The following is a 14497-nucleotide window of genomic DNA, read 5'->3' as shown; positions in this document are numbered from 1 at the left end:
CTGCACAGTGACCCACTGCTTGTGTGGGACCGCAGCCTGCGGCTATCGCAGTTTGGCTGGCTCAGTTTCCCTACTTATAAAAGAGAAACTGTATTCTTGATTGGCACGTTGGTTCTTTGGGAACTTTGGAGGAAACGATTTGCCTTTAGTATGCATACAGATAGTTAATAATGTGGTTTTCTGGAGGTTTAATGTTTGGTTCACACTGCATGGTGATGAGCATTGAGCTCCTCTTCGCAGGATGCTCCCTCCCCACTGCGGGGCTGTGTGTTACCACTGCAACCGAAACTGGAGCTGCTTATAGAAACTGCTGCTAAGAGGGATGTCAGGGCTGCCTTAGGGACCAGCACCACCAAAAAATGAGGAGCTTGAAACAGACAGAAGGAAAAAAAAGAGAGCTAGGAAAAATTGGGTTTTCTACTGCATTTTCCTGTTTTTCTCGTGCTTCATTTGTAATAGAAGGGATGAAATATAGGATTAGGTCCAGCTGGCCTTTGTTTAAGAAGGAAGGTTGGAAGGTGATGCTTAAGCTCCTGAAGAGGAGTGTGCAAGGAGGGTTTCACAGCACCAAACCCAGCCTAAGCTGCACCGAAGGTGGGATCTGACCAGCACCTCCTCTATAGGCATCAGTGGGTCATTAACGGGTAGGAATAAACTCTATTTCCTCTCTTTAACCAGGTCTGTCCTTATTCCAGGTCATGCCATTCAGCTGGGACGTTCAGTTGGTTATATCTCGTTGTGTTAGGGGTAGAATTGTCCTTTCCATGCACAGCATTCTTTTCCAGCCTGCAAGGGACAACTGTCTTCCTGCTCCGTGCTGAAGCTGCATAGGAAACAAGAGGTTAGGAAGATTAAAATGTAATTTAAAGCACTGTGAAAATAGATCTGGCAACCTGTCCTATTTGCTTGAGGGTCTTTGGGTTTTGTTTGTTCGGGTTCTTAAGATGTCAGGAAAGATGCTTGAAAATAAACCAGGTTTCATTTAGCTCAGAGGAACAATTAAAACTTGGAATGGTCAGGGCCTGTTTAGGCAAATCAATTAAAAGATTGGCACATAAATGATGTGTAACTTTGTCTTTCACTGTCCTAGTCAGGCTGAGAGACCTTCAGACTGAGATGTTTGAAGGTGAAGCTGCTAATCCAAATCATGTTTCCATCTGCCAACCCTATAACTGTCCTATATGACCTTCTGGCTGATCTCTAATCTGTGACATTGTGGGCTTCTTGCTGAGGAGGTTTTCCCATCCCCAGCTCTTTCAGCCTGTTTCATTTAAAGCCATTTCATTCTGCATCTCCAAATTCTTCCTCAGGATTTAGAAGGAGCGGGCACCTCTCTCTGTCTGCTCATAGCACTCGTATGTGTTGAAGGGCATCCTCACATCTCACCCTAGGGGCAATGGCTTTCCATCAGTGGGGTAACCCATGGGAAGGGTGGAAGGTAAGAAACCCTTAGGAAGTATGGTTCCTATCTCATACTCCCAAGGTAACAATTTTCACTATTCATAATGAAATTGAGGCAAAGCACCACCTATTTAAAACACCAGAGGCCATGGGTCACAACACAGAAGACGCTGGACACAAGAGGACTCTTCCCATGGGGGTCTTCACAGAAGGCCTGGAGGTCTGGAGAAAGCTGGAACAGGCCAGGATTCAACCACAACTTGCAACTGTTAAAGAGAAGCTCCTGGTCTCAGCTTTGGCACTGCTGCAGTGCTGGCAGTAAGGCTCTTGGGCTGCTCACCATGTCCTGGGCACACAGTGAGGCTCAGCAGCCGGCTTGGGAAGATCAGCAGCTTCTGCGGCATCCCAGCTGCAGCGCTCATTGCATCAAATATTCATGATCCAAATGGAAGCAGAGAGCTCCCCAGCCCTCAGACTGCCTCGGCAGCAGGTCACACTCCTGACAGCCAGCATCAGACCTAGGCCAGCTCAAGTGCTCATCTGGAGGGACGTGAGGGATCTTCAATAACAAGGCTGGGGGAAGCCACATGGATTGAAATATTTAAGACAGGATGGTTCCCCAGTAGCTACAGCAAGGAGATCAGTCCCACAGCGGTGGTTGTGTGTGTGCTCACGTCCGCAGCTGCAGGAGCTCAGCAGCTCCAAATGGTGATGGGTAGCGCTCACTGAGTCATCTGTAGTGGGGTTATCGTGGTGCTGTGTGACAGCACTCAGCATCGCTGAACAGCCACTGGGGCCTCCCTCCCCTAACATCACAAAGGATTTCTTTCTCCAGGCAGGTTCTGTGCAGGAGTGAAAACTGGGATAAAACCAGCCTTTCCTCTGGTTTCAGGGCTCACAGTCTCCTGCCTGCCCCTGCTCAATGCATCTCACTGCCTGTGGGCTTGCCAGCAGCTGGGCGCTGTGCACAAAGCAGGGTTTCAGCATGATCCTGTGCTCCCTGCCCAGCTGCACCAAAAATTCATTACATTTGTTTTTTCCCTTGGAAACTGCATCACGGTACCTGGATGCCAATCGCCCAACTCAGAGCTGGGACGAGAGGGAAAAGGCTCAACAGCAGACAGCCTGGCACCGGTATGAATAACATTTCCAGCTCCAGTGCTTGCATTTGGTCCAGGCAGGGACTGAGAATGACGAAATACATTAAATAACAGCCACAGGAGAATCCTCGCCCATTTGTCCTTCATGAAAAATACAACAGGTTGTAAAGTTTATTGTTAATCCCAGAGACTGAAACACTGAAAACCAGAGGATCTAAACTGGGTTTCTGAACACTTTCATCTGTTTGTTGGGTTTGGGAGGGGGTGGTTTTTGTTTGGTTTGGGGTTTTTTTGGGTGAGTTATTTTGGGGAGAAGGGGAGTGGTTTGGGGGTTTTGAGTTGAGAATATTGCAGACCGAGGGTGTGGAGCAGTTTCCACCCTGAACTGCTCAGCCTTGGGATGCTGAAGCGCTGTTACAGAGAGTTTCCAACCTTCCTCCCTTCCCTAGGAGAAAGGGGCTCCCTGGGGTCTGGCCCCGCCGCTGGCTGCGCACGCCCTCTCCTGCTCCTCTGGTGAAACAGCAGCCTGGGAAGGCTGGCAGCGAATCCCAGGAACTGCGTTTTCCGTCTCCAGCGATGCTGTAAAGGCTCCTCAGCGACACCGAGCCCCGCTGTTAGCTCCTGTGAACTGAGGCTGTCGAAAAAGCAGCTGAAACTCCTCCCGGAGAGGAGTGATGCTCCTCTAGAAAGCATCTAGAGGACAGCGGTGATGCTGTCAAAGTCTTCTGCACAAAGCGTTTTCCTTTTCCGAAGTCCTCGTTCTGATGTAGTTCTCATAAACTATTAGGATTTTGCCAGAGCAAACGTATTTTTAATATTAAGAAAAATCATCAAAGGCCGGGGTAGGCTCAGCTGAAAAAATATGAATGGAAAATATTGTTTGAGAGCAGAAAGGAATTAACATAACTGAAAAGGCAAAGTCCAAGTGAAGGTTGGATCACGGATGGTGCCAGCGTGATCCCCATCTGTAGGATCTCAAGGCCAGCTTGGACGGGGCTTGGAGCATCCTGCTCTAGTGAAAGGTGTCCCTGCCCACGGCAGGGGCTGGAACCGGATGAGCTTTAAGGTCCCTTCTGATCTCTGAGCAGACAAAGCCAAACAAGAGTGTGGAAAAAGGAAGCAGAAAGTGCAGACGCAAAGGAGCCATTTAAACCAGCATAGAGGAGTAGGAGGAAAGGGACAGCACCAGTGCTGTGCTGGCAGGGCCAGAAAAGAGGAATCAAAGCTTTCTGGAAAGCAGCAGCAAAGCATAGCAGCGAATACCCAGGTAAAAGCTTTCCTGCAAGCCTGATAACCCACTGCATGTGTGGTATCAGCAACTTCCCTTCTGTCCCACTCACCGTGGAGGGCATCTTGGGGCTGAATAATGGATTTTGTGCTGTGTTTTCCACCCCTCGGTGTCTCTGAGGACCGGGTCTGGAAGCAAACCCAGGCTGACACACTGATGTCAGGCTCCAGATGCCAGATGCTGTCACACGTGATTCCTGAAGGCTTCAGTGTACCTGCACTGTCTGCTCTGAAGAAATGCTGGTTTTGTGATATTCAAGAAGTTATCACACTCCTGCCTTTGTTTAGACATTGAGGATACTCAATGTTTGCACTGTTGGATATGGGAAAGCAGAATGGGAGCAAATGCCCCAAAGGTGAAAGAGCTTGCCATATCCTGCCCTCCTCTAGGTCCATAGCTCCAGGACAAGCACTTTATCACCTAGTAATGGAGCAGGTTTTAATCTGGCAAAAGAGATGTGTCAATAAACACCTCTTTGGTGTGATTTCTGACAGCTGAGATTTGATTTGCATGGCCTCTGCAACTACCTCGGGGATACAGCTACACATCACACATGGATTTTTGCTGATAAGAATTGAATGCCTCGGTGTGGACAGAATTGACCCCTCAGTAAATACTGCCCTAATAAAAGCTGCCTTGCATCAGCCAGGCTGCAACACTGGGCAGCTAAAGGTGAGTTGCTTCTGTTTAAACATGGACAGCCTGGGACAGGGGGAATGAAGGGAAATGACCTGATTCAAAGGAGGGAAGATGAGACAGAAAATGTCCATCATGTTCAAGGGCAGATGAGTGCATCCTCCCACATCTACCAGCAGCTCACTGAGAGGAGAGCACTCAAACTATTCCTTAGAAGCTGAGGATGCGTGAGACCAAGAATCCCCCTGGGGTTTTCCTGTTATTATTTTGAAGAGAAAACAAATGAAAATGGTTTTTGTTATTAAAAGAGCCTATCTCAGGAAGCTGAAGACCTCTTCAATATCAGCTTGCATTATTCAAGGGAATGAATCATTAAATACACTTTGAGATGCAGTCATAGGTATCGGGATGAATCAATCTCCAGGAAAGAGAAGCATCAGTTGATGCTCTTATTTGTAACTCATCTTCAGAGCAACTCTGAGGTGTATAGGCTCCTGGTGCAGGATAGCACCCAGTTCCCTTAGTATTAATAACCCCTGTGCAGCACACAGGTCTTGGGCTATGGGGAAAGCTGCTCTTTTCTGTACAGAGACCATCATCCATACAGGAGAGACATAGCACTCGGTCTTTGTAATGGTGCTAAAGGAAGACAAACCAAGCATCAACTCTCAGCAATAAGATACATTAGCATGACAGATGGCTTGCAGAGAAAGAAAAACCATCTCGGGTTTTAAGATTTGTGCTGACTGTGCCTCAGAAAGGAACTATTCCAATTAGCAGTTGTACAGAGTAATTGAGAAGCATAGAGAGTGTCAACCCAATTCGCTGCCATTGTTGGGCTGTCATTGTTCTTGATTTTTCTCATTTATCCCTTCAGCCACAAGTCTGGGGACAGAGAAAATGCCACTTTGGGTTTTGCCTTCCTGGGAAGGCACATGGAGCCATGTGGAGCAGCTCTCCAGGCTGCGGCTCACGTCCCAGTGACAAACGTAGCGCAGCTTTCCTGGGTACCTGAGGCTATTCCTGCCTGGTTAAGTAAGTCCATCAGGAAGCAAACATTGTGATTCATCAATATGGCTAAAGGCAGCTGAGTTTCTAGCCATGCAGCCACGTCCAGCTGTCATTTTGCATTGCCATAGTGCAAACCCAGCCTGGGCTTTCTCTGGAAGGAAATTCCTATCACCATCAAAGGTACCTGGGGGAAATGCCTCTCGTGCTAGAAGCCACGACGCTGGCACCCATCATTTATCTGTCTCCTTCTGTTTGTAAATTAGCCTTGAAGTGCAAGTGCTTTTTCTGCTTTCCATATCCATGTGCTGGGCTGCACCCCAGGCTCCTGTGCTGGGAGTGCGGGAGCCAGAAATGAGCCCCTAATTGCACAAACTCCTCTCCCTGATTCCCTACCTACCAGGCCTGCCCAAAGGAAAACAGGAATATATTCTTCCATGAAAGTTATATCCATTCAGGAACAGAAGGTGGCAGACGAGGTTGCTCTGAGTGCCTGGCACAAGTAGCTGTGCTATTACTCCGAAGTTTAATGGCATTTAATTTCTCGGTGCAGGCATGGCAGTGCTGCATACACCCTGAGCCCTGCAGTGAGGGATGAGCTCTTGGGTTTATGGGTGCTTGCCACAGGATCTGTTATGGCACTGCTGGGAAAATTGCACTTTACCCATAGATGTGCTTGCTAAGCTTGGAAACAGCCTTGTGTTTGTTAAATGCTGTGAATTTTTATTGTAATATATATATATATATATAGTCTGTTTGTTAGTTTTTAGTGTTTAAGCTACAGGCATAGCAAACTACTGAGAAAATAGGATAGTAAACCCTTTCAATTTAAGATATTTTTCTCAGTGATTGCTGGTTTTTTGTAAGATGCTCATATAGCCAGCACCTAATACACATGTGAGAACAGTGATGGAACTAATCCTGACACAGTCCATGCGAGAGGCAGCATTCCAATGCAGGCAGAAGGAAACTACTTTTGGGGGTTTAGGGTTTCTTGCAATGCATGTGTGCAGGACAGCAATTTTTCCCAGTGCAGAAGAAAAGACACCACTTCCCTATGGAGAGCTTTGTCCCCATAGGTTGCCGCAGGCTGTGCTCGGGGCACCCGCAGCAGTGGGTCTCATTAGTGAGGAAAAGGCAAAGCAAAGGCAGCACAGGCGGGTGCCTCAGCCTGCTGCATCCTCCCAGCTCTGAGCTTATCCCTGCTATGGGCTGGCCTCACCTCTGCTGATCCCCTGTGCTGCTGAGTTTACTTGCAGGCTCCAGTGGGTTTTGGCCCCTTTAATGTGTGCTGGGGAGGTGGGACTGGGGGGCTATAAAAGGTCTGCGGTGATCAATGAGGCACCTGTGAAGGTTTCTGCTCAGGTAGAGCTGCAGCAGCCCAGCCTTGCTGGGTGGAGGAGCTCAGGTAAGTGGTCTCTCTGCTTACCCGTTATTGCTGTGTTTCAACTGAGTTATCCCAGTCTGAAACCTGACTTTCTTAGGTAGGCATCAGCAGAGGTCTCTTGCTGTGCCCAGTGGTGCTGTAGAGCCTGCTGGGGCTGCAGGTTGAACCTCCACAGAGCAGCTTCCTGCCTAGAAAATAAGAACTTAAACTGAGGTAGCAACCCTGTGTCTCGTGGTCTCAGCTGCTGCAAGGTCCAGGCTTGTTTGGGTAGCTGAGGACCTCTCTGTGCTGGACTGTGTATTGGGCCCAATGGAAGGAAGAGTGTTTGATGATGTAAAGGGCTTTATGCAAAATGAAAGCTTCTGTCTGTTAGCTTTGAGGGTGATTTTTAATGTTCCTGTCTTCACAAAATAAAAGCTCTTCTGATACGTATACATGTGAGGGTGAAAATGGGAGGTGAGGGTGAAAATCGAAGGTGTTGCCCCCTAAGCAGGATCAGGGTGAGGGAGATGGTCCAGTGAAAATAATAATGGTCCTGCTGAGGAATACCTTGATTAAAAATACTAATGAGTTCCTCCAACCTTCAACTAGAGACTGCTGCAATCAGGTGGTAAACTCCTGAGGGGATAAACCATGCTGCTAATTCCTCTATCCATCTTCCACTGCAGCAAAGCTTATGTTAAAGGGGAGATTTGCAGTTTTCACCTAGTCATTAGGCTATAGCTTGCTGTTTCTCATCACCCATTAATAGCAGCTTTAACGAGAAGTGGTGGTAAAAAATGGATGTCCCAAGAAACTAATTCCTTAGCTTCAGCAAAGTCCCCTCAGCCTTTGCATTGTGGAGGTAAGTAACAAGTGCTCCCTGCCCATGTTAGAGCAGTTACTGTAGTTCAAACCTTGCAGATGGAAGATAACTTTCCTACCCTGAATCTTTGGAAAACTGGTGGGCCATGCTCCATCTAGAGATGAACAGCACAGCTGATGTCCAATTTATAAGGAACACCTTGAGCTGGGAATTGTTTTCCACTGAGGTGCGTGGGTACCGGCAAAATGAGCTGAATTGCATTAATGTTCTCTTAAGGATTCAAAAATGTTATGCAACAAAAAATTGGCAATTCACACCATTTCTTTAATTGACTTCCTAATGTATACTTTAAAATATAATAAAACAGCCTGGCTTGCGGAGTTTTCTTCTCGAGCTGTCTAGGCTTGCCATCAGGAGCAGCTTCAAAGCCAGTTTTCTTTTCATATGCTTGTCTGGTGTGTCTAACTGAGCATGATTGCTTTTTCCTAAATGAATAGATAATTTTGCCTTATAAATAAGTAGAACATCAGGATTCTTCATCTTTGATGCTATTGGGCTGAATCTCAGGATGGCTTCATGTGCTGTGTGTTCATCACTGAAGGAAATTTGTTTTGTGGGGTTTTTTTGACTTCCACCTGAATTTGTTTCCAAGCAATATATTTTTGCCATAATGCATTCAAACACACCTCAAATACTAATGAGGCAAGTAATGGCCAATTTCCATTGAAGTTTGCCCTAATATACAAGTAATCCTTCACAGGTCTCTGTTTTAATAACAATGATGATGGGAATGTCTCATCTTCTCTCCAGCCAAGTATTCTGGTTGGGTTTCAGTGTGTGACAGTCATTAGCTATGCAGTGGCTGAACTCATTACAACAACTGCCAGGAAAAGGGCTCTTGCTTGGTGCGTGAGTTCTTGATGCAAAGCTGCTTTTCAGGCCACGTGTTGCTTTTGTCACATTTCCAAGGCCCTTGTTAAAAGGTTAGCTGCTAGAAAAGCCAGGCTGGTGGAATGCTTTTAAGGCCATAATGAACGACTTCTAGTCCAAAACTTGAAGCTTTGCCACCCCAACTTGGGCAGATCTCTGAGCTTTTCTCAGGAATAGAAGGGAGATGGAAGATGAGGCTTTGACCTGAGTCAAAGGAGTGCTGGCTGGGATGTGTTGACCTCCCCATCTCACCATGCACTGCCTTGTCCAGCAGCTGCCAGCTTGACATTATTAGTAGAAGGTCCCTGAGATGATGTTGCCTTTGGAGAAGTTGTCTGAAGGGTCAAGATGGAAAACCTGGAGCATGAAAGCTGCCTATGGAGTTCAGCACCACTGGTGGGATGGCTCCTCCCGGCAGTGGCCAGCTCAGAAACACGGGCAATCAGCTAAAAGGAGGATGAATGCACTAATGAAAGCTGAATCTCCTGATTTTACAAGTGGTTGTGCAGGACCTTTGCTAATGCCACAGCTCTCCTGGAGTCTTAAACCTTTCAAAGCTGCCATCTAGGAAACAGCCACCTTTTGAAACACAGCCACACCAGAGGAGAAAATAGGTTTTGAAGATGTTAAGAGGCTCAGCAGCTTCACAGTGAAACTGTGAGAGCTCTACATCACCTATAAACCCATTTTCCTTAGATCATTGACTCTTTTCAGGACTGCCAGGCTGTTGTGTGCTTAAGCTTTATTCAGACCTTGCAATGAGAGATCCACGTGTACAGGTGTAGCTGCGAACTTGGAGCAAAAGCTGTTTGTGCTGGGCTTGCAATGGACACACAAACCTATTTCTGCAGCCCTGCCCAGGGTTTGGTCTGGCAAGGGTTATAGTGAATGGAGTCCCAGGCAGTGCTGGGTTATCCATTGGCACAATTGAAGGAGAGGTAAAAAAGATTGACTGGAGGCTGCAAGTAAAGACACTGACAGCCTGAGCTCTTTGGGCTGCTTGAATTATGTATCAGGCCAGAGTCATTCTGCATTTTGTGTGTTTGGTGGAGGCAGCGATCCCACTGGGATCAAGGTGTATGGCTCTACTCTGCTCTATGTAACACCTAGTCCCTTCACCTGCTCTCTACAGGGAGGGAAAGCCAACGGGAAGAAAAGCAAGATGTGGATATCCCTGCTCCATCAGGGAAATCGGTTCTGAAAGTAGACAGCTACCCCAGGGAGGCAGGAATATGAACAAATCCTGGAAGCACAAATCACTGCAGCAAGTGCTAATATGTAAGCCCCACTGAATAGAGGCAGGAATCTCTACTAATTCCCAGTTCTGCTGCTGATTTGCAATGAAAGTGTGAGCCTCAAGAAGGTACCTGGAGAGGTATGATTATGGGAGAAGCCCCAGAGCTGAGGGGTCTGCACCAAGACTCAGAAACCTCATACTCTTACACCAGAGGTCAGCAGCAATCCTTTCTTCTTCTCAGAGCCACCAGTCTCTGGGTCAAGGGAGCTGCCATGTTTCTTGCTTCTCTTTCTTGTTTTCCATTAGTCACTGCTGGCTGACTATTATGGAAATCATCATGGTCCTGTTAGTACTGTGGATGTGTGGTACATGCATCGCTGGGCTTCTGGAATTACCACAGGGATGAGCTGGCAAGTCACTAGCATGTTTGAGCTGGTAGTCTGGCTCCAGAAATTGTTGTTGCTTCTTAAGCTGTCATATAAGAGATGGTCTGAATGTACTCATGGCAGAGATGCAAACAATCCACCTCCTTGCTCAGTAAGCCCTACACATGGACCTGGTTAAGAGGTGTTTCAATATTTTCTTATACAATACTCGCTTTGCCTTCCTGCTGGTGGGCATGGGTCTTATTCTGGTCTCATTTACACTGCTGTCAACTGGAAGTAACCCCTCTGAAGCCAGAATTTAAAATGAAGCTTCTTGCCACGTTTACATATTCTACTTCTTACAGCATAATTTGTCCTAGTTTAAGTACCAAATGCTTTGTAGGAATTTCATTATAGAGCACAAGTTTTGTCAAATGCATTCTGCTCGCTTTGCTGGAGGTTGCTAAGCATAGTCTATTCCTTCTGAATCCTTTGCACTGATCAGTATATTTGCCCATGCTACAAGAAGGAATTAAAAATACAGCATGGAAGAAAATGCAGCTTTGTCTCATGTTCCTGGAAAAAAAAAGATGGGAAGGACTTTCTGTACCTGGAAAACTGTCTCCAGTGGCTCTTTGGGATGCAGATATGGGCAACCTGAGGGTAATGTGGAGGATCTCAGACTTGTTGCCCAATGGCACAGCAGTCAGTGCTGATAATTGATTTCAACCCATCTGTGAGATGAACACCTGCTGTGCAATATGGCTCTGGTAGGATTATTTCTCCCTGCATAGCTGGAGCAAACTCTCCATCACTGACCACAAGATTGGGTACCTATTTGCTATAACCTGAACTGCATCCCAGTGCATTGTTACTATGCTACAACTGGTTCTGCTGCAGTATGGTTTAAATACCTTGCCTTGACACTTAGGCGTTTTTGTGGATTTTAATGGGCTTCTTTCTTTCAAAGCAAATTTAATTCCATTACTAAATAATGCATTTGGCCTCCAACCTGACTTGTGCTAATTACTCACATGCTGAATGGGTTTTAAATCTTGTTTGGAAATGCTATAGAGTTTATTGTCTTATTAAAAGCACCTAATGTGAGCTTTCCTTTTTCTTTAAGACTGCAATTGGTCTCTAGTGAAACTGAACAGATAATGCAATAATTTCTCACTAAACTAATTATCAGAGCGGAAGATGCTAATGTGTGTTGCCAACTGTGTCTCATGTCTCCTCAGTTAACATGCTGCATGGTCACGGCTGTTCAGCAAGGCTTTACATCTCTGAAAGCAGAAAAGAGGCTGAATTAAGCTTACCCGTTGCTCACTCCCTTTTGCAGTCATGTTAATGTGTTCAAGCCGTGCTACCTCTGCCTGCAGTTAGTGTTAATCAAATGGGCTTTCTTCCACAGAGGACTAGCAGGGAATTAACTTATCTGATTTCTATGGGTATAGGATTTATGGGTCTCCCGCTTGCAAAGATGCTAAGCACCCAACCTTCAAACACTCTTCTTCTTCAGCTGTGTTGGAAATCAAGGTACCCAAAGTCAATGACCACTTTTGAAAACATTCATGAAATGTTTCTTCAGACACTGAAATAGGTCCGTGTGCACACATACGTGCGATCCTGACCAAAGGCATGTGCTGGGGGTGATGTGTATTACCAAGAATGAGTTCTCATTTTCAATTTATTGCAGCGTGCAACAAGGGTGGGCTTTGAAAAGCAACGGAACAAACCAAGAGTCTGCAGAAACCCTGCCTCTAGGTGTGTAAAGCCTGCCAAAAGCCTTGGGTGCTGAGAGACATGTCCTTTTGTGGAAAGGAGAAAGAAATTAAGAGTGAAAGAAGAAAAGTGAGGTTTCGCCTTGAGCGAACGCGGTGCATGCTTCTCCAGCTTCCCTCGGAGCGGGCTACATTTGAAAGCAGAATTGCAGCTTTGGTAAGCAGTGGGATTTGCCTGTCTGATTGCTGCTACTCCCCCAAACAAATAAACAAAACCATTATCTTTGAATGTTACCCAGGCTAATGTGTAGAACCGGCACTGGGGAGTAAAGAGAGGAGAGGACACCAGGCTAAAAGCATTAATCAGTAACGGGGTTTGTATAATTTGTCAACAAGGCGCTCGGCTTGAAATGCTGAACAAAAAGAAAGCAAGCTGCAGAAAAACAAATGCATACCAAGCCTTGTCACTGATGTTTGTTTAACAGCCTGTCACAAGCAGAAAATGTGGATCAAAGGTAGGAAAGGCAAAGAAGGAGCGGTTTCAGTCCAAGGCATCCATTCTGCATTGCATCAGGGTTCACTTCTGGATCAGGGTGCATTCTGCCACATTGTGTTAAATCAAGTGAGTTGTGAAATGATGGAGCCTAATGCAGAGTGAGTGTTGGGAATGGGAAGTAAAACAACAACCCGTTGTTTTTGTATTCATTAATCGCTATGGGTTTGGGGGTTATCCAGGAACAGAGATGCTGTTTTAAGTGAGGCGGGGAGCTAAGATTGCCAGGCTGTGCTTTGTAAGAGAGCACTGCAAATTGCTTGTGGGATTTGATGTTGTCCTATCCTGCCCCCAGAACAAATCACACTGGTAGGGGGTTTGGGCTTTCCTTTTTTTAATGGTTGGGAAAAACCTTTGCAAAAGAACCCATCACACTAATGTAAAAAAAAGTAATTGTCTTTTCTCTTCTTTCTATATTTTCTTTCTTAGATCATTTTACTGGCCTTCCACTTAGTTACAGATATTGGTCCTGTGCCCTCAGCATGAACATGCAGGGTAAGGCTCCTTGATTTTTTGGTGATGGAGGTTGCTGTGCATCACTTCTCCGCTGGGATGCTACTGGAGAGATGCACGTTTCCCCTTTGGCCACCTGAGCAGAGGTGACTGCTGGCCCCAGAGGCCCCAGTTTTCTGCCAAGCAGCCCAAACGTGAAGCTTACCTGGGTAAGAGGTGGAAGAAAATGGTGGTGGGAACAACAGAGGGTGCAGAGGGACAAAATGCCAGTTGAAAAAAGAAGCATTGTTTAACTATCAAAGAACAAAATGAACTGGAAATTCAGCTCATCATTTTTCATGTCTTTGCATCAGAAAACAATTTGGGGAGGGAATTTAATTAAATTATTGGAGTTTCTTCAGAAGTTTTACTGGCAAAAGCTGCTCTTCCCAGCCAACCCCAGTGCTAAGACAAATCATCAGTTAGAGGAATTGCAGCAAATACTGGAAACAACTGATTTATGATATTTTTTTTGTTCTGTCAAACAAAACCACTTTCTATACTGAGCAGTGTTCCTTAAATTTAGCTCATATTCCCCCCCTTGAAGATGACTGTGCAAGTCTGTCTCTGGCAGCAACAAGCTGGCTTGGTGACTTCCCACTGCCATTTGCAGCGCTGATGGAAGCACCGGCCACCTTAGCTGCTGAAGCTATGGCAATTAATCACGTCCTCCAGCTGCAGCACGTGCACCTCCTGGCCATGCTCACGTGCAGATGTCACCTCCAGGATTAATTGGCATTGATGAACTTGCTTAGCAACCACACACCAATTGGCACTGACCCCTGGGGATGTGCAGCTTCCCCATCCTCAGCCAAGAAGACTGACCTTGTGGCAGAGTAACGCTGGGAAACAAGAGGCAAATGAAGGAGGGCTTGTGCCAGCTCCTGCCCAGCTACCACATGATGGTGGCCATGTGGACTGCCTGGGTGTGCAGTAGCAGGGCCGTGTTTCATGTTTGAGCCCTGTTTATCCTCTGCCTAAGCCTAGACTGGCAGCTCCAATATCCAGCTGTTGGCTGACAAGAGAAAGCATCTTTGGTTTCGAAAATGTTTCTCATGTTTCATTAAGCTGATGACTTTGGATGGGAGTTGCGGTAGTATAATCCATGTGCTGACAGTGCCCCTTGAGACTTGGGCTGGGGATAATCACATCCTTTTTATACTGCTAATAATTAACTATTGAAACAATTTACTAATGGATGTAGTGGCTTCTTTAAATGATGAATTGGTATGGTTGAGCACAGCTATGTGGTATGGGCTTGATGCAAATATTACTTGAGTGCAAAGCCAGTCTGCATTATAGCCTGTTGAGGTCAGAATCTATTAGCCATAATTCCTCTTAGCCTAAATTCTTTTCATCTTTGGACATAAGTTTTCATACAGAAATCATTCTAAAACCTTCAAAAGCAGAGCTGCATGTGCTCTATCATATGGCGATGTTTGATCTTATTCACTAAGTGGAGGAGAGGGATGTTTATATAAACTCCAGCCAAAAATATAGTAGTATTGCCTAAAAGAGTAAGTTTATCAGCTATTTTAGTTAAAAATGGATAAACTCCATGTGCCTGAATA

This window comes from Psittacula echo (assembly GCF_963264785.1).
Source record: "Psittacula echo genome assembly, chromosome: 14".
Taxonomy (NCBI): Eukaryota; Metazoa; Chordata; class Aves; order Psittaciformes; family Psittacidae; genus Psittacula; species Psittacula echo.
The sequence above is the reverse complement of the archived record's forward strand: the minus strand, read 5'-3'. Positions refer to the sequence as shown.